The 21,008-nt window shown below is 44.9% G+C and overlaps 1 long non-coding RNA gene across 1 annotated transcript; it reads right to left on the bottom strand.

The window, feature by feature from the left end:
* Positions 1-2,257: 2,257 nt before the first annotated feature.
* Positions 2,258-20,566, bottom strand: LOC125427331. The gene is made up of 3 exons (XR_007243667.1): positions 20,556-20,566; positions 17,635-17,640; positions 2,258-2,604 (listed from the first exon to the last, which is right to left on the bottom strand). It is a non-coding gene; the product is annotated as an uncharacterized LOC125427331 (long non-coding RNA).
* Positions 20,567-21,008: the final 442 nt, after the last annotated feature.

The raw sequence follows: 21,008 nt of genomic DNA, 5'->3' as shown, positions 1-21,008 counted from the left end.
TAAACCACCTTGAGTCTCCTTGCAGGAGAAAGGAGGGGCATAAATCTAAATTCTTCTTCTTCCACTTGTAACAATGAGTTTCTTGCAAAGAAGTTATCCGCCATGGAAGAAAGTTCACACGGAGGTTTTGGACATATACAAATATGTTTAATTTGGTTGATGGATGGAGGGGTTGGACATGTACAATTAACTTGGTTGACGGACAGAGAGAAAATCAACAGCTTTTTCATTGGAAGGGCATTATTGCTGAACATCAAACATTTATTTCATTTTTACCTAGTAGACCAATGGTACCTGAGGAACCATGACTTCTAATTTTGTTCCACTGAATAAGAAGGGAAACACAGCTAAGTAAAAATAGCTGCCCAGACTTTGGGGGATGCGGTAACAATTCAGCTGAAAATGCGAGGGGAAGTCTGGTTCCAGCTATGAAGCATGTTAGGCCAAGCTAACAATGGACGTGGCTATGATCTCCTGCCAAGATCAGCCGGTAGAAAGGAACTGGAACGTAACCCTGAAGCGTGTGGTGGTGAAGATACCCCACAGCGTATCCTGCTCTTATTGAAGTCTGCCTTATTCAAGCTACCGTAATTTAAATGCTTTTTTTTTATAAGAGGAAAAGGGGGAAACCCACCATGTTTCTCCCAGCAGGCTGTGTAATTGTGCTTACTCCTGTAGCTCAGAAGTGCTTCCTAGAGTGTGAACCCTGTATGAAAATCGCCATTTTACAAAAACAGCGTTTCTGCAAAATATAAGACCCACCAAACAGTGTTTTCAACAGTGAGGATTTGTTTCGCTTTTTTGGGGTGTTCAAGATCTCTGGAACTGGATCTCTGGAGTAGCAGTGGCGTAGTGGCTAAGAGCAGGTGCACTCTGATCTGGAGGAACCGGGTTTGATTCCCCACTCTGCCGCTTGAGTTGTGGAGGCTTATCTGGGGAATTCAGATTAGCTTGTGCACTCCCACACACGCCAGCTGGGTGACCTTCAGGTGAAGTCACAATCGCTCTTGAGACTGAGTCTCAGCCCCACCCACTTCACAGGGTGTTTGTTGCGAGGGGGGAAGGGCAAGGAGATTGTAAGCCCCTTTGAGTCTCCTACAGGAGAGAAAGGGGGGATATAAATCCAAACTCTTCTTCTATTATCTTTAAAGCCTTCAGTCATCTGAGACCAGGATACTTCAAAGAACATCTTCTGTCATATATACCTGGCCAGCAGTTAAAATGTTTAGAAACCCTCCTGTATGCGCTCCAACCTTTTGGACTGCAAGAGGCAGGGCCAGTTCCATTGTGGTGCCTAATTTCTGGAGTTCCATACCCATGTAGATTTGCCTGCTGTCTTTATTTAAGGCTTCTAATTGCCATTGATCGTGTAGTAAATCTTTCAAGATTTTAATTTTATTTGTTATTTTTTTACTTCTGGGTTGTTGTTGTTGTTGCTGTTCCAGAGAGGTAAGTTCTTTCATTATCTCTTTTTGTCTTTCTTCTTTCTTTTTCCTAAGTTTACTTCTTTCTTGTATTAGTATTCCTCTGATGAAAGCTTTGTGGGCATCCCATATGACTTTTATATCCTCTACCGTTCCTTCGTTAAATTGAAAATATTCTATTATATTTTTTCTGCATTCTTTTTCTACTTCTTTGTTTTCTAGAATATAATCATTTAATTTCCATGTCCTTGGCTTTGTATCAAATTCCAGTTGCCATGTAATCGGATTGTGATCGGACAAGTTTTTCGGTAGTAGGGAAATGTCTTTAGTTTTGGTCAATAAATATGGTGATGTCCATATCATGTCTATTCGGGTAGAGGAGTTATGCCTATGTGAGTAGAAGGTGTAATCTTTAGCCTCTCCCCATTTTTCCCTCCAGACATCCTTTAAGTGGTAGCTTTCCATCATGTCAAAGAAAACTTGGGGTAGTTTTGCTGAATTAGTTCTATTTACCCCTTTTTCTTAGTTTTTTAACCACTGTTCTATCTTTACATGGATCTACGATCCCATTGAAGTCCCCCATACAGACCACATTTTCGTAATGGTAATCTGCTAATATTTTTGTTAGGTTTTTATAATATTCCTGTTTTTTTTCATTAGGTGCATATTACCCCTAGCAGCAGTATTTTTTCCCCTAGCACATTTATTTCTACTCCGATGTATATCTTGCATGGGGGTCCCCAAAGATCAGTGTCGGCTTTAAATGTTGTTTAATATATAACACAATTCCCCTTTTTTTTCCCCTTATATTGCAACTTATGGAAAAAAAAAAGTTCCCCAAGGGATTTCCTTTTAATTAGTTCTTCATCTTTTCTTTTTATATGCGTTTCTTGAATACATATTATATCACACCTTTGTTTATACAAGAATTGAAAAAATGTCCTACGTTTTTGTGGTATGTTTAACCCATTAATATTGTTAACCAAAATCTTCAGATTCATTATTTTTACTTCATATCATGGTGAAGACAGAATTATCTTTTTATCCTTTAATAATTCTTGTCAATTTCCTTATCATCTTCTCTAACCATACTATATATTTGCATATTCTTTATTATTTGCTCCAAATTATCTTCAATTCAGAACCCTATATACACCTATTTATTATTATTTTCCACTTCCTCTTGTGGATTTAAACGAAACCTGGAGATCTATCAAGATATCCAAACCCACATGTATATGCTCCGGTGTGTATATATACATCTCTATCTATACATATATATACAACTCTATCTATACATATATACATTTTTATATTTCCGTATTTTCACATTTTTATTCACACATGTACTTCCATACACTCCTTCATTTACCTATTCATTTACATAAGACAAAAGAGTTCTTTATTACATATATTTCCTTCCCTTTCGATTCATTAACTTAATTTATCCACCAACTTATATTATCCTAATATTTTAACTCTAAATTAATTCTAATTATTGTCTACCTATCATCTTCATACTATGTAATAACAGCAGATAAATTATAGTAACAGCAAATAGATATTTACCCATACTCATACAATTCTACTTAAATATAAACAAGTATTAAATTCATTTTCATTTATACATATATATCTCTATATCTCTCTACCATAAAAACTGTAGTTGTTCCTTAAATATTTCATACTAATTTTATCAACTTATATATCACATTTTTATATAAGTATGTACAGTGGTACCTCGGTTATAGTTGACTTAGGTTTTTGTCGACTTTTTCTGGGCAAAATTTGTCACCGGTTTGTGTCTGATTGCCTCTAGGTTTTTTAGATCCTCAAAAGCGCCCAGAAAAAGTTTGCCCAGAAAAAAGCTCCACGAAAAAACCGAAGCGGACGAAAAGTCCACGAAAACGGGCAGTGACACCCCTGATGTCATTGCCCAAATAAGTGAGCTCCACCTCTGCCTCCCGGCTGAAGGGTTTGAGGAACCAATTAATCCGTTCAAGGCACTTTTTTAGGAGTGCCTCCAGCCGGATTAATTGGATTTACATTGATTCCTATGGGGAAATGGTGCCTCGGTTTTAAAATGCCGATTTTGGTTTTCGTCGATTCCTTTCCAGGGACGAATTACTCGATTCCATAAAACCGAGGGCACCGCTATTACCTGAGTTTCAGGGCAGATAATCAGCATTAAAAAACCAGCAGGACAATAAAAACAACACAACTTTAAAATTCGGACAAGAAAAACTATCAGGAACATTTCCACAGGGATTAAAACTGGTAATAAAACTTTCAAAATATGTGAAAATAATATAGCATACAAACTGGCCTTTCAGTGGAGTGCCATTTATAGTGCACTTTTAGTCTGAAAGGTAAGGAGCTATGGGGAGAGTGGTAAGCTCCAGCACTGCACTCAAAGCTCTGCTCACGACCTGAGTTCGATCCCAACAGAAGTCAGTTTCAGGAAGCCAGTTGAGTGATGTCAACTGATCAACCAGAACACGTTTCTTTAAAAAAAAAATTAAGTCAAGAGGGGCCCTCTGGAAATGTTGTGCATATGTACATTTTACTTCTGTAATAGAATGTGGCCAATAATATAATCTGTTTCCTCTTTTCCTCCCTGCCAAGAGATTTCTAGTTGATGGGTTCCATTAACTCCCAGGGGGGCTCTCTGGAAGCACATCTAGTTACCTGCCCCACCTCAGTGGTTGCCACAGCAACAAATTCGACTTCCTTCCCTCCCCAATACCACTGGTGCTGATTCAAAAGGAAGGAGGTGACAGTCAGTGGTGGGATCCAAAAATTTTAGTAACCGGTTCCCTCACCAGCAAAAGGGGCAGAGGAGTACCTAGGCAAACCTGAGCCCTGGGAAAAGCCTGAGTTGGATGCCCCATGGGCAGCCACCCCACCATGACCCCCAAATTTTTTTTTTGCACCAGGTCATTTCTAAATCATCATCACATTATAGAAAATGCCCCAACTCACAAATCTGAACACAGCAATGGGTAGAAACACTCAAGTTCTTTGATAGAGACTGGTGAGATAAAAGTCACGAAGGCTGAGAATCAATGAATTGCAGTACCTGAAAGGGATTAACCCAGTTCGGGGAGTTACATTATTAGTCGCAATTGCTATATGGAACCTTCCCGTTCAAAAGGCAGTATGCCTCTCGGGGAGGCGAGAGAGTGGAGCTGGAAGCGGAACCAATTAGGAACCCACGCTCGGCACACACAAATCATTAGTAACCCACTCTGGGGAACTGGTGAGAACCTGCTGGATCCCACCTCTGGTTACAGCCCTTGGATAAGTGTGGCCCCTCTTTTCCTCAGACAACCTCTGAGAATCAAGATCAGGGACGTGTCTTGAGAGAATGCCCAACTCTTCTAGATCCAAAAAGCCCATGTTCACAAGGGCCATTACTCAGCAGTATATTTGTGTTAGGGTTTTACCATAGAGTTTCCAGCAATTCCTAGGTCGATCCTATGCCACTTGCCACTTTTATTGGAAGAAGTACTACATTTTTTGGGAAATCTCCATCACCTGCTCAGAGGAGCCATAGGCAGAGGTGGGATCCAGCAGGTTCTCACAGGTTCCCGAGAGTAGGTTACTAATTATTTGTGTGTGCCGAGAGGGGGTTATTAATTGGTGATTTTGCCATGTGATTTTTGCCTTAGTTACACCCCTCCTCTCAGCAGTAGAGCGCAGAACTTGAAGCAGTCTAGCAGGAGGTGCACCGGCGTGCATGGCAGCCTGCGCCTGCGTGCATTCGTTTCCAAGGACCGTTGCAGCAGCTGCGTCCTTGCCACAGCCCCTCCCAGGAATGCCCCGCCCCCGGAATGCCCAGCCACGCCCCCGTCGTGCCCTGCCCAGCCCCATTGGCGCTATGCCACAGTTTGAATCCCACCACCATGGGAACCTGTTACTAAAATTTTTGGATCCCACCACTGGCCACAGGCAGTAGGAAAGGGGGGGGGGGACAGGGGACTGTCTGTTGTGGGGAGAAGAAGGGATAGGAGTTTGTAAACCACCATGAGTCCCCTTACAGGAAAGAAAACCAGGGGATAAAACCAAACTCTTCTTTTCCTTCCACTGTACTTGCCCTCTTGCTGTTGGAAATGAAGGACTGTATGCTATTTCCTGCCTCAGTGACAGAGGAGGACTTATCAGTGAGTCAGATAGTTAGAGAGGGTCAAGGCGCTGGACACAGAGGTGGGATCCAGCAGGTTCTCACAGGTTCCCGAGAGTAGGTTACTAATTATTTGTGTGTGCTGAGAGGGGGTTACTAATTGGTGATTTTGCCATGTGATTTTTGCCTTAGTTACGCCCCTCCTCTCAGCAGTAGCGCACAGAACTTGAAGCAGTCTAGCAGGAGGTGCACCAGCGTGCGTGGCAGCCTGCGCCTGCGTGCATTTCCCACCCAAGGACCGGCGCAGCGGCTGCGTCCTTGCCACAGCCCCGCCCAGGAATGCCCCAGCCCCGCCCCTGTCGTGCCCCGCCCAGCCCCATTGGCGCTACGCCACAGTTTGAATCCCACCACCATGGGAACCTGTTACTAAAATTTTTGGATCCCACCACTGGCTGGACACCTTTATCACATTGACAGTATCCCTTTGATATGTAGATTTCTACTCTCAGGGAACTTCCTTCCTTCCTTCCTGCTGCTTCTCCTCTCACCATGTGTGCAGAGGGATGCAGACTGCATCTCCCACCATCTAGCCAGATAGATTAGAATAGAGAACCCATCTCTCCACTTTTCTATCCAGAATGGAGTTCACTAATAAAGATTCCTCTTATTGGTTAGAAACTATGAATTGCCTCTCAAGTTTTCTTTGTTGCCAGCACACACACGCATGCTCTGGAAAGCTCTGCTGTGCTTTGCCTCTGTGCACTCTGCTTGTAATGCAAAGGTACCTCTTACCAGAGAGAATTACCTACACTTGCAAGGTCGCACATGAGCACTAAGTTCTACCTTCGTCAATCATTTGTGAGGCGACCCCATCTCTGGTCTGAGCACTCACTTTCTCTGCTACATACGTCAGAGAATCAGTGGATTAGGAGGAAGGCATTACATAAGAACATGAGAAAGAGCCTGCACTCTGCTACTCGCAGTGGCCCACCAGATGCCTTTGGGAGCTCACCTGCAGAACGTGAAAGCAATGGCCTGCTGCTGCTGCTGCTGCTCCTAAGCATCTGGTCTGCTAAGGCATTTGTAATCTCAGATCAAGGAGGATCAAGATTGGTAGCCATAGCACGCTCTGAGAAGTAACCTAAAGAGTTATAAATAATAATAATATAAAGTTTAGAAAAGGCTCAAAGAAAGAGCCATAATATAACATAACTATAATAATCTCAAAAATGGGGGGGAAAGTATAAGAAATACTGTTTTATGTTTATCTGACTGGAGAATAATCTACATGAAAGATACAATATAATTTTGTTATATAGACCTATATCTACGGAATTAGAAGGTTAAATGAGATTTCTCGCACAATGAACGGAAGTTTCGGTTTATTTATATTTTTCTTTTAATTAAATGTTTAGTTCTTTTTTTAAGATTAATGGCAATGTAGCAATGATGATATGTAAGATTATTGAATCTTTGTAATGAAGTTTATGCTTTTAATAAAAACTTTTAAAAAAAGATTGGTAGCCATAGATCGACCTCTCCTCCATCAATCTGTCCAAGCCCCTTTGAAAGCTATCCAGGTTAGTGGCCATCACCACCTCCTGTGGCAGCCAATCACGCATTACATGAAGAAATGTTTCCTTTTATTAGTCCTAATTCTCCCCCCCCCCCCCCGCACCCCAGCATTTTCAATGTATGCCTGTATTTCAACTACAGATCTCTCCAAATACGTGAATCTCCCAATGCTAGGGAAGCTTTTGTTTTGGTAACCGGGAAGACTCCGAGTGCCAGGAGAAACTTAATTAAAATAATCAGCCACTGGCTATTGAAATTATTTTGCTCTACACCAAACATTTGGAAAGCACCCGCTCGTTGCTTCTGGCTACCTCCCAAAGAATAACAACTAATTGTCTCAAACTGAAAGTAGGGAGAACCCAAGGAGCTGTTCCAGAAGCCCAGGATATATATATATATGGTTATCAGCGTAAAGAAATCAAGAAACAACCGTAGATTTTTCTCCTTACGAAACAGAACACAACATTCCTCTCGTTCAACTCAAACCCAGGCTGTGCATCCGAGCGCCATTCGGGATGGTTAACGTTTTGCTTATAAAACAGATTAAAATCTCTCCATGGAGGTACGACTGGGCACGCGCTCAAGGCGATCGCGCAGCCGTTAGACGTGCGGACATGAGACATGCGGGTGAGCATTCCAGAGAAGAACAGCGATCCAAGCGGGGCCAGACCAGACATGCCTCTCCACAAAGAACGCTCCACAACGGTGGCCCGGCTGCTATTGGAGCGAGTGAACCACAGCAAAGGGCAGGCCTGGCGAACTAATTCCATCAGGACCAGACCAGACAAGACAGACAATTAGACCCCATTTATAGGTTACCTGAAGCAAATTTGGCCACCCCTGCACTCGCCTGGTGAATTTCCCTCTCTTCTCCCACAAGCAGTGAAAGTACAGATATTATCTTTAGCTATCCCAGTAATGTAAGTACACAAGAAGGTCTGGGCTGGATTAGACCAGTGGTTCCTCTAGTCAAGTATAAATATGAAACCACCGCCAGTCCTACTGCTATTACAAATCGACACTCATACAGCAACACACCTGTGCTGAACTAAACCATTTACTTAGTGAGATGAAAAAGTAATTAAGGTGCCTTAATAATCTGGAACAGTATAAACACAAAACCTTCCACCATACAAAAGTACACAAAACATGCATGAATCTAGTCCAGCACTCTGTCTCACACAGTGGCCAACCAGTTCTTCTGGTGGTCTGACAAAGGGCATAGAGGCCTATGTGTTGCCCTGATGTTGCCTCCTGAACGTGGAAGTTCACTGAATGTGGTAGCCACTGGTAGAAAAGAGTGGAAAAGAGTCTAACTCAGTATAACACAGCTTTATGTGTTCATGTATTCTCAAATCTTCCACAAAGCTGTTTGTTTTTAACCCCCAGGTATTGTAAGGCAAGCCTCACACTGAATTGACATCTGTTCAGCTGGAGAATAACGTGAAATAAACCACAGAGGCGTACTGCCCAGGGGGACTTAGGGGGCCAAATGTCCCTAGGCTGCGGCCATTTAGTCACACGGGGTGCGAAAATTGTCCTTCACACCCCTCCCTCCCGGGTTCATACACTGAATTCAAGACTTGGTGCAAAAAAAAAAAGTTTGGTCGTGGTGGGGGAGGGCGGCCGCCCGTATTGCGGGACAGGGAGCAGAAAACTGAGATTTTGCACCGGGCTACATTTTCCCGAGATATGCCTCTGATGAACCAGCTTGTATATTTTATCCGTGGAATGGATTCTGCTCAGTCCATGTGAGAAGGAAAGGGAACGGAATGTCTTGATGACAGCAACCTGGAGCGAGGCTGTCAGCAGCCACCCGAATCAAAGGCCGTTTTGAAAAGTTGTGGGCGTCGAGCTGTCCAAGTTGTCGAAAGACTAATTCCAACATGGTAGCCTCAACATGTGGAATCGTCCTGAGACGTTTGAAAAGGAATGCACTGGTGCTCAAAAAGGAGGAAAGAAAGGGAATGTTTGAAATTCTTTCCAGCATAGTCACTTGTCTGCAAATCCACATGGAAAGTTCTTGCGCTTCAGTCGGTCAAAAGGGGGAACTGTTGGGAATATTTGTTAAAATAGCTGAGTTTGCCTAATCCTGGAAGTGTGATTATGGAGTGCAGAAAAATCAGTCCTCCCAAGAAGTAAATTGCAAAAATGTAAAATGGACATTTATTCAAGTAGATTGTCTTCACATTCTTGTTGCAGTTCAAAGGAAGACATGACTTCTAATCTAAAGAATACACTTCCCTATACAAGTGGCCAGTTAATCCGGCGTCACGTGCGTGCAAGTATGAAATATTTGCTTCTATAGGAGATACCTGTAGAAGCATTTGACTCCATGCAGGTCCATGTGGAAAGTGAGACAAAGGACAATGGCTTCTGAGAGACAAGGAGGAGGGGTCAGAGGGCAGCTTCCAGGTACAGACAAAGAGAGAAACATCCCACCAAGAGATAATACTTATACACTTAGAGAGATTTAGCTCTTCACAATGTCCAGGCATATTGAGTCGCTCTTACTCCAACAGAAATAAACTAAGGATGGCCTTGCTGGACCTACCAAAGGTGCAGCTAGAGCAACTGTCCCCACTTTGGTGCCCAGGGTAATCCAATGGCTTCTGACACAGGAATGTGGTAGAACTGGTGGTAGAAAGTACCCTCAATCGGAGCTGGCATCCCTTCATGATTTTGTGTCGCAGCCCTGGACTTCCTTGGTGGTCTCCCATCCAAACACTCACCAGAGCTGACCCTGCTTAGTTTCCAAGATCTGGTGACATTGGCCTAGTCCTGCCCATCCAGGCAAAGGGGAATATATGGGGTCAAATGTCACCAGGCTGAGGCAATTTGGTCACGTGGGGAGTCCCACCTCCTTCCAGGTCTATACAATGACTTCAAAAAACAGTTTTTGGTAGTGGTGGGGGAAGGGGCCTGCAAACTCAGGTTTTGCAGGGGCTATATTTCCCCTAAATACGCCTCTGCATCCAGGTCAAGCACAGGCTGCAGCGTTTGGGACTCTAGTTTGGAGAGGAGACGTCTGAGGGGGGATAGGATTGAAGATTATAAAATTATGCCTGGGGTAGAAAATGTTGACAGAGAGAAATTTTTCTCTCTTTCTCACAATACGAGAACCAGGGGGCATCCATTGAAAATGCTGGGGGGAAGAATTAGGACTAATAAAAGGAAACACTTCTTCATGCAACGTGTGATTGGCGTTTGGAATATACTGCCACAGGAGGTGGTGATGGCCACTAACCTGGATAGCTTTAAAGGGGGCTTGGACAGATTTATGGAGGAGAAGTCGATCTATGGCTACCTCCTTGAGCTGAGATTGCAAATGCCTTAACAATCCGTGCTCGGGAGCAACAGCCACAGAAGGCCATTGCTTTCACCTCCTGCACGTGAGCTCCCAATGGCACCTGGTGGGCCACTGCGAGTAGCAGAGAGCTGGACTAGATGGACTCTGGTCTGATCCAGCTGGCTTGTTCTTATGTTCTCATGTTCTTAATTATGTTCTTAATTAATGTTCTTATGTTCTTAAACTTCAAGAAGGTTCCCTGCTACCTCTCTGCATTTCTCAGTTGTGGAACTCCCACTGGGCTCCTCTGAGTGTGGGTCGTTTTTTAAAAAAATGACACGAGAATAAAGCATGCCTCTGGATGGAATTCAGTAGATGAAAATATGCCTCCAGGCCAAGAGGCATTTGGAAATCAATGGTAGGTGTTGCAGTGGAAAAGGGAGTGGGCAGGGAAGGGTTGTGTATCCACATGCATATAAACTGCTTCTCAAATATCCATGGCTCTCAGCTGAAAACTATCCTCAACTGGCGTCAAACTCGCAGCCCTCCAGATGTTATGGACTACAGCTCCCATCATCCCCTGCCAGCATGATGCTGGCAGGGGATGGTGGGATCTGTAGTCCATAACATCTGGAGGGCCACGAGTTTGACACCTGTGCATGATTAGAGAATACTCCCATGAAGAAGAGAAAGAGGATTATGGAGTCACACCCGCTCTTTCTCATCTGTAAGGAGACTCAGAGGGGCCTACAAGCTCCTTTCCCTTCTTCTCCCCACAACAGAAACCTTATGGAGAAGCAGTGGTGTAGTGGTTAAGAGCAGGTGTACTGTAATCTGGAGGAACCGGGTTTGATTCCCCGCTCTGCTGCCTGAGCTGTGGAGGCTTATCTGGGGAATTCAGATTAGCCTGTGCACTCCCACACACGCCAGCTGGGTGACCTTGGGCTAGTCACAGTTCTTCTGAGCTCTCTCAGCCCCACCCCACAGGGTGTTTGTTGTGAGGGGGGGAAAGGCAAGGAGATTGTCAGCCCCTTTGAGTCTCCTTGAAGAAGAGTAAGGGGGGATATAAATCCAACTCTTCTTTTTCTTTTGAGGTTGGTGGGGCTGAGAGAGCTCTAAGAGAACTGTGACTGGCCCAAGGTCACCCAGCAGGCTTCATGTGTAGGAGCAGGGAAACAAATCCAGTTCACCGGATATGAGTCTGCCACTCAGGTGGAGGAGTGAGGAATCAAACTGGGTTCTCCAGATCAGAGTCCACCTGCTCTTCACCACTACACCACGCTGTCCCTCCAGCTGTGCATGAACACATGAAGCTGTGTTATACCGAATCAGAAAATGGTCCACCAAAGTCAGTATTGTCTACTCAGACTGGCAACAGCTCTCCAGAATCTCTGGCAGAGGTGCTTCACATCACCTACTACATAATCTAGGGGTGACCAACCTATGGTTCTCCAGATGTTCATGGACTATAATTCCCATCAGCCCCTGGCCAATTGGCCATGCTGGCAGGTGCTGATGGGAATTGTAGTTTATGAACATCTGGAGAACCATAGGTTGGCCACCCCTGACCTAATCCTTCAACTGGAGATGCCAGAGGTTGAACCTGTGTCAGGAAGGGTCTTCCGGACATCAGAGGGGGCCATATATTCTGTCATGCTAATGGACCTTTGGTTTACTCTCTGTCTCCCACCTTCCTTTGAATTGCAACTTGTAGTGACTTAGAAGCAACCAAGTGCCAGCAGCACCTCGCTTTAACTCTCCCTGCTGGCCTTGAGAAAGTAACGGCTTGAGCATTCCTGTCTTGTTTGGCTTTGATATGAGGTGTGAAATAGGGAATGGGGCAACTCGGAGCAGCAGTGGCGTAGGAGGTTAAGAGCTCATGTATCTAATCTGGAGGAACCGCGTTTGATTCCCAGCTCTGCGAGGCTTATCTGGGGAATTCAGATTAGCCTGTACACTCCCACACACACCAGCTGGGTGACTTTGGGCTAGTCACAGCTTCTCGGAGCTCTCTCAGCCCCACCTACCTCACAGGATGTTTGTTGTGAGGGGGGAAGGGCCAGGAGATTGTAAGCCCCTTTGAGTCTCCTGCAGGAGAAAAAGGGGGGATATAAATCCAAACTCTTCTTCTTCTTTGGGAATATAAGATTGTACCCACAACCAGTTCTTTAGAACTGGCTTCTTTGAGCCATGCCGATGTCTGTCAATAAAGGCTTCTGACTGAAATTTAGAGTCGTGTATTGATCGGCAGATCTGGGGCCTGACAACCTGAGACCTTCTGCAATCAAAGCAGATGCTCACCCCTTGAGCCGTAGCCCCTCACCCAATACACTTTTGCCATTATTACCATATATTTGAAAAATGCCAAACTCCCCAGCTAAGAAGTGGCCTTATGCCTCCCATCTCTGTTGACGGTGACCTCACTTCCAGGGTCACCAAATCACTCGGTCCCTCTGTGAAGCCAATCACACTTACTGGTCTCTTGGGTGCCGGCGCTGCCATGCCATTTATCTCCTGCGTCTGGATGCTGCTATGCCAGCAGCCTCCCGAGGGCTCTGCTTTTACTGCACAGCAAACGAAGGCTTGTTTTGTTCCTCTTTTTGTAACAGAGTCCACCCAGGAGAAATCCTAAAGTGACTTTAAAAAAGAAAAGAAAAGAACAAAGAAGGGGGGGGAGAAGTCTCTTGCTTTGTAGATTATCCCTGTCACAGACTGAAGGCCAGGGGCTACAGTCCTGGAACCATGCTCCGAAGGTATTTTGCCCAGGAGGTCATTTGGGGTTTTTATTTGATCGTTTTGCTACTAAATTGGACAGGTAGAAAGCAAGATATTTGTTGAGGGCAATAGACACGGACAGAGTCAAGGGAACAAATGCTGGGGGACGTGGCTGATTCAGAGTCCCAGAATTTTAGCCGTTAGATAACGCTAGAAGCCATACATTGTGTGACATTGCAATCCTCCTCCTGCATAGTAGCCAAATATAGGCAGCAATCCAAGCCTTTGTTTATATTTTCTGTTTCATTTTTTAATTCATTTGTACCCCACCTTTCTCCCCAGTGGGGACCTGAAGTAGCTTACATCATTCTCCTCTCCTCCATTTTCTCCTTAGGAAAACTCTGTGAGGTAAGAAGAAGAAGAAGAGTTTGGATTTATATCCTCCCTTTCTCTCCTGTAGGAGTCTCAAAGGGGCTCACAATCTCCTTGCCCTTCCCCCCTCACAACAAACACCCTGTGAGGTGGGTGTTTGTTGTGAGGGGGGAAGGGAGTATTCTTCATGGGAGTATAATCCTCCAGATTACAGCTGGCGTGTGTTGGAGTACACAGGCTAATCTGAATTCCCCAGATAAGCCTCCACAACTAGGGTTGGAGATTCGGACAGTCCGAATCTGGATTTTGACCGAATCTGCACTGATTCAGACAGATTCAGACGAGCAGGGGCCGAATCTGAGCTGTCCAAATCCCATCAGATCCGAATCCATGAGATTCGGATCACCAGCTGAATTGCGTTTTTATTTTTTTTTTGTGTTTTCACGTTTTGGCCTGCAGGGAGCGCATTTTAAATCATATCGGCACCAAAATTTCAGGGTATCATCAGGGGACTGTTCTGATGCTACCCCCCAAGTTTGGTGCAGTGTGGTTCAGGGGGGCCAAAGTTATGGACCCTCAAAGGTGTCGCCACATCTCCTATTAGCTCCCATTGGAAACAATGGGGGATGGAGCACCCCCTTTGAGGGTCCATACCTTGGTCCCCCTGATCCATACTTCACCAAACTTGGGGGGGTGTCATCAGGAGTGTCTCCAGGTGATACCCTGAAGGGTTGGTGCTGCTAGCCTTAAGAATTCACCCCCTGCAGGCACCGCCAGAAATTCCCCATTGACAGCAATGGATTGTGTAAATGTAGAACAAAGAATCTTGGACAAATTTCAGGGGGTGCCTTCAGGGGGCGCATTTTTGACATATTGGCACCAACATTTCAGGGTATCATCAGGAGACTATTCTGATGATACCCCCCAAAGTTTGGTGCAGTTTGGTTCAGGGGAGCCAAAGTTATGGACCTTCAAAGGGGTAGCCCCAATCTCCTTATTCCCATTGGAAACAATGGGGGATAGGGACACCCCCTTTGAAGGTCCATAACTTTGGCCCCCCTGAACCAAACTTCACCGACCTTGGGGGGTAGCATAAGGACAGTCCCCTGATGATACCCTGAAATTTTGGTGCCAATATGTCAAAAATGTGCCCCCTGCAGGCCGGAATGTGGGAAAACACCCAAAAAATAAAAAAACACCCCCAATTCCCGGATTTTCCCACAGATTCGGCCCAGTCCAAATCTGCAAGGTTCGGAATTCGGCCAATCCGATCCGAATTTGGGCCAACTCCGAATTGGGACGAATCTGGCTGGTATTGACCAACCCTATCCACAACTCAGGAGGCAGAGCGGGGAATCAAACCCGGTTCCTCCAGATTACAGTACACCTGCTCTTAACTGCTACGCCACTGCTTCTCCAAAAGGTTTCTGTTGTGGGGAGAAGAAGGGAAAGGAGCTTGTAGGCCCCTCTGAGTCTCCTTACAGATGAGAAAGAGGGGGTATGAATCCATTATCCTCTTTCTCTTCTTCATGGGAGTAAGTTTGGCTGAGAGTGTGACTGACTCAAAATTGCACAGCAGGCTTCCATGGCACGAGGGGGGGTTTGAACCAGGGTCTGCCAGATACTAGTTTGACATTCTTAGCCACTTCACTGCACTGACACAAAACCTTTAGGCTCCCAGGAGGCCATCTGGTGCCCTGTGAAGACAGCAACTATTTTATTTAGCTTATTATTCTCTCATCCTTCCACCAATTTATTCCTGTCCTCCATTTTATTCCATGTGAGGTGACTGAGGAGGAAAGGGAGTGACCAGCCCAAGATCATATCCAGCACACTTCATGTCAGAGGCAGGATTTGTACCTGAGAGACCTGTGACTAGCCCAAGGTCACCCAGCACGAATGTAGGAGTGTGGAAACACATCTGGTTCACCAGATAAGCTTCTGCCACTCAGGTGGAGGAGTGGGGAATCAAACCCCGTTCTCTAGATTAATATAAGAAACGCCTATGCCATCCATAAACTCCACTCCCAGATCTCCAGGCATATTCCAGCCCTGGTGCTTATTCAAACATAAAAAATGCTCAGGTGGAAGGAAGACTCAGCAAGATCTCTGCCTGATGTTCAGTTTTTCTTTTCTACAGGAACATTTTTTATTAAGCACAGGAATATATATACATATTAAAATACGTGATTCCCCCAAGCCCAAAGCGTGACATTCCATTCTAACACCTCCATTTGCTGCAGCCGGGCCTCTGGCACTAAAGGGATGTGTCCTCAAATTGTATGGCAAGGGCAGCCTTTGACACAGCATATCTTAGCAGCAAGCAAAAGAGCGCTCTCTGTTACCGTGGCATGCCCCAACAGGTTCAGTGATCCTCACCTACGCAAGCCATTCCTGAAGACAATGTTGTTATCCAGGGAGGAAATGTGCGGGCATGCACAAGCAAGAGGCAGGTATGAGCCCGTTGGTGTGCCGTAGACACAAACAACCTTGTTATCTGCAATTTTTTTACTTCAGGACCCTCGAGTGGATGTAGCCTGTCAGACAACAAGCGGGTGGGCGAACAGGCAGGACCTGGAACGTCCCCAAACAACGAACAGGCTACTTAATTGCCTCACAGGAGAATAACAGATAGGGAGAGGTTCAAAATCAACAATGCTAACTTCTTTATTCTTTATTCTTTATTCACCTTTAATAGGCATAGATAGATCAAGATTTACACAGACACAATCTACAGTCTCAAATATAGTTCAATAGCAAGAAAATAGTCCACATAACTTGATGGTTGACTTCAAGGGATTCAGATCACTTCAGATTTTTTTTTTAAGAAATAGCCAGAGCAAATGACAGTAAATACCCCTACACAGCAATGTAAAAATACAATCTAATATAAAATTGCAATATAAATAGATCTGTTTAGCAAGTTAAAAGCAAAATAATACAGCAATAGGTATCCTACCATGCCTAAATATTAGACAGTGTGTATCAGTTAAATTGGAGAAGATACCTATCTTTTATAAGAAGTTCTACATTTGTTTTATGTGTCATATTTGATATTTAAAGATTTGATTCTGTGGCAAATAATAATGAACCAATTTGGTTTAGTGTACTGGTATATTATATTTAAAAAAACACAGTTAAAAGTAATAATATAGGAATAAGTTCAATGCTAACTTCTTTGACTTTTGCTTGTTCCACAGGTTGAGTATTGTTGGCATTGAGTATGGTTGATTTTGAATTGCGTATAAGGAATATTTGTAAACTAAATTGGTTTTGGGAACCTAAAGCTATTGGTGCAGAGTGGTTCCTGCAGTACTCCCTGGAAGTTGGCAACCCTACCAGTCTCCTAGGTGTAGAATTTGGGGAGGGGGACTCTGACGGCTGCAAGGAGAGGGAGTAAGAAAGTCATGTTGTGCATGGAAGTCCTTTGACAAACGGCCGAGCCGTTCTCGGCCTCTAGCTTTGTCTTTCGTGTCAAAGGTCACCTTTAAGCCAGGATGTACCTTGGAATTCCACACATGTATTTGCGGTTTCGGTATCTTTTGCCAATCCTTGGTGTTTTAATAGCAGATAACGTGAGTCCTTAGCTATGCATACTTACGAATATCCTCTGAAGAGACAAGACCTTTCCTATAATCCTTGCATTCCCTTTCGATCTGAACTGTAAACGATCCGTAGCAGGTTATTTTCAGGCCAAAAGCCGGACCGGAGTTTAGTGGGCTCGCCTGCCGGCATTCTCTTTATGAGCATTCTTAAAGCCCTCCTGTCTCTTCCTTTGTAGCAGATCAGTCGGCAGGGCAGTGAGGTCTTTGCTGTATTTGCCGTGGCTTCTTTATTGCGCTCGCTGACATGAGAAGGCTTAGCCTTGGTAAGTATCACAGACAAGACAAGCCAGATGGAGCAAATGTCAGACTCTCTTCTGCTCTGATCCAAGATCTCTTGAGTGTCACAAAACGTTGAACAGGGATTCATGCAGAGTGGTGGTGGGCAGCCTCAGTGGCCAGGTACTTGAGTTCATGTGTGCATAAAGTGTGTTCTTTTTTTACAGGGCTGAAAAGGGAGAAAGGTCTAGAGCCGTGGAGCCGAACCTATGGCATGTGAAGGTATGGGGTAAAGCCCCTATAGCAGAGTAGCACAATATACTGGAACGCAGTAGGAAGCAGAGGTGGGATCCAGCAGGTTCTCACCAGTTCCCGAGAGTGGGTTACTAATTATTTGTGTGTGCCGAGAGGGGGTTACTAATTGGGTCCACTTTTCCGTTAGAAATTCCATTAGGTCCAAAAATCATAAAGTCCTGTTGTTTCCTATGTGGCTGGTTAGCGAAGGTAGAACACGGGATGATTCTCCCTGTTGGGCTGTTTTCAAAACATGTTTTAGAAATATGGTCAAGTTCCTTGTTTAAGGAAAGTATCCTTCTTTTGATTTCTAGAAACAAAATTAAGTATTTGAAAGTATTAAGTATTTGACAGGCAGTCAATTAGAGGAGAAGTAGTTGTTTCTGTTGGCAGTAGACGATAGGACTTGCTATAATGAGTTTAAATTATGGACAGAAAGATACCAGCTGGAAATTGGGAACTTTTTTTTTTACAGTAAGAGTTTTTTACAGTAACAGAGAAATTATTAATGCCCCACCCCCGAAATGCCTGACCACGCCCCTGTCGTGCCCCGCCCATCCCCATTGGCGCTATGCCACTGTTTGAATCCCACCACCATGGGAACCTGTTACTAAAATTTTTGGATCCCACCACTGGTAGGAAGTCAGACACACACAGCAGCTCAGCTTCACAGAAGCTGTCCTACTTTTATTAGTTCACAAGTATAGCTCACACAGACAAAGTGCTCCGCCAGGCAGTGCGAAGACAAGTGTCTCTCAGACCTCAGTACACTGCAGCCTTATATCTGGTTTACTGGCCAATCACAGTTTTTCACCAATCAAACCCAGAATTAGGCTGTGACATACACCAGTTACAACAGTGCTCTGACATGGCACTCCAGATGTTAATGGACTACAATTCCCATCAGCCCCTGGTCTAGAGGTTGATTGCTTCCTAGCCAGCACGGTGTAGTGGTTACAGCACTGATCGTGGATTTGGGAGACCCTGGTATGAATCCTTGCTCCGCCCTGGAAATTTACTGGAGGAAATTTACCCCCTGGAAATTTACTGGTCCTCGGGCCAGTCACACAGTCTCAGCCCAACCTACCTCACCGTGTTGTTGCAAAGATAAAATGGAAGACAGGTGATGGAATGATGGAAGTCATTTTGGGTACCCACCGGGAAGGGGAAAAAAGGGCAATAAATGAATAAACAAATCCTGATGTAACTGTTGTCTTACAAACCTAACGGGATAAATTAGTTATGTTGAGCATAACTAAAGAAGACTCGGCAGACACCACATCAGCTCTTGAGCTAGGAACGAATGTTTCGTCTTTCATCTTACGTCAGCTGGCCCAAGAAGCAAAAACAAACAAACAACAGACACTCGCACACACACCAAAATAAAATCCATGTAATACCTTTTATAAGGAACAACCAGACTTTTGAGCTCACCAGAACTATTCATCAGGCAAGATGTTACACATTTTTTTTTTCAAATAATATTTGGGAGCGGGGACAGATCATACTGGTCATGATGTTAAAAGGTGGTGGCTGGTATTCTGTGTGAAATGCTTAGAAGCCTGTAGCTTGGCTTCGTGCTGGTCACAGTTTACGTTTTCTCTTGGAAGAAGAGGCAAATACCACAGTCCCACTCATTGAAAATACAGAAGAAGACTTCCGCACATGCAAAATAATGCGTTTTCAAACCACTTTCACAACTGTTTGGAGGAACCGGGTATGATTCCAAGCTGTGCCGCCTGAGCTGTGGAGGCTTATCTGGGGAATTCAGATTAGCCTGTACACTCCCACACACGCCAGCTGGGTGACCTTGGGCTAGTCACAGCTTCCCGGAGCTCTCTCAGCCCCACCCACCTCACAGGGTGTTTGTTGTGAGGGGGGAAGGGCAAGGAGATTGTAAGCCCCTTTGAGTCTCCTGCAGGAGAGAAAGGGGGGTTTAAATCCAAACTCTTCTTCTTCTTCTTCTGTTTGCAAGTGGATTTTGCTATTCCGCACAGCTTCAAAGAGCACTGAAAGCAGTTTGAAAGTGCATTATTCTGCATGTGCGGAATGAACCTTGGTTTTTATACTCTGCTTTTCTCTACCTTAAGGAGTTTCAAAACATCTTACAATCACAATCCCTACCCCTCCTCATAAAAGGCACCTTGTGAAGCAGGTGGGGCTGAGAGAGTTCTGCGAAAACTGTGACTGGTCCAAAATCACTCAGCAGTAGAGTTGCGAATCTCCAGGTACCACCTGAAGATCTCCCGCTGTTACAGTGGTTCTCCAGACAATCAAGAGTTGTTTCCTAGAGAAAATGGCTGCTTTGGAGGGCGTATAGCACAGGTGTCAAACTCGTGGCCCTTCAGATGTTATGGACTACAGTTCCCATCATCCCCTGCCAGCATGATGCTGGCAGGGGACAATGGGACCTGTAGTCCATAGCATCTGGAGGGCCGTGAATTTGACACCTATGGTGTATAGCATTATACCCCGCTAAGGTCCCTCCTCTCCCCTAACTCCTCCCTCCTCAGGCTCCGCCCTCCAAAATCTCCAGGTGGTTCCCAACCCAGAGCTGGCAACCCTACCCGACAGGCTTCTGGTGGAGGAGTAAGGAATCAAACTTGGTTCTCTACATTAGAGTCTACTACATTAGAGTCTTAACCACAACACCACGCCGATCAACAACGTCCAAGTTAAATTGAAATTTAGGGGGATGAGCAAGGTATAAAGTCAAAGTCAAATTGGTCCATTTCTGGTTGTGTTTGCATAGACCCGGGGATGTCCGGTCTCTGCTGCCATTTCCTCCTTACTCCAAATTCTGCCCTCCCCAGATTCCACCATCCCCACCCCCCTCCAATCATCAGGAATTTCCTAACCCGGTCATGACAGACCAAGATTCAGCCCTTCCATTCCCCTCATTGCTTTCAAACTGAAAGTGGGAATACCACTCTTTTTAAAACTGTGTTTTAAAATCTGCATTACTTATCTATTTATTGCATGACTTGCACTTCTTATACGCAGATGTTTAAACAGAATTTACACAATGAATCTTGAAACCAGTTCCTTAAGAGGAAGAGGAAGAAGAGGAGGAGGAGTTTGGATTTATATCCCCCTTTTCTCTCCTGCAGGAGACTCAAAGGGGCTTACAATCTCCTTGCCCTTCCCCCCTCACAACAAACACCCTGTGAGGTGGGTGGGGCTGAGAGAGCTCCGAGAAGCTGTGACTAGCCCAAGGTCACCCAGCTGGTGTGTGTGGGAGTGTACAGGCTAATCTGAATTCCGCATACAAGCCTCCACAGCTCACGCGGCAGAGCTGGGAATCAAACCCGGTTCCTCCAGATTAGATACACGAGCTCTTAACCTCTTACGCCACTGCTGCTCATGCCATGCGATATTACTCCAGACAGATTCAA

The sequence above is a fragment of the Sphaerodactylus townsendi genome, linkage group LG02, assembly GCF_021028975.2.
Source record: "Sphaerodactylus townsendi isolate TG3544 linkage group LG02, MPM_Stown_v2.3, whole genome shotgun sequence".
Taxonomy (NCBI): Eukaryota; Metazoa; Chordata; class Lepidosauria; order Squamata; family Sphaerodactylidae; genus Sphaerodactylus; species Sphaerodactylus townsendi.
Note: the sequence above shows the minus strand (reverse complement) of the source record. Positions and strands in the feature narration are given on the sequence as shown.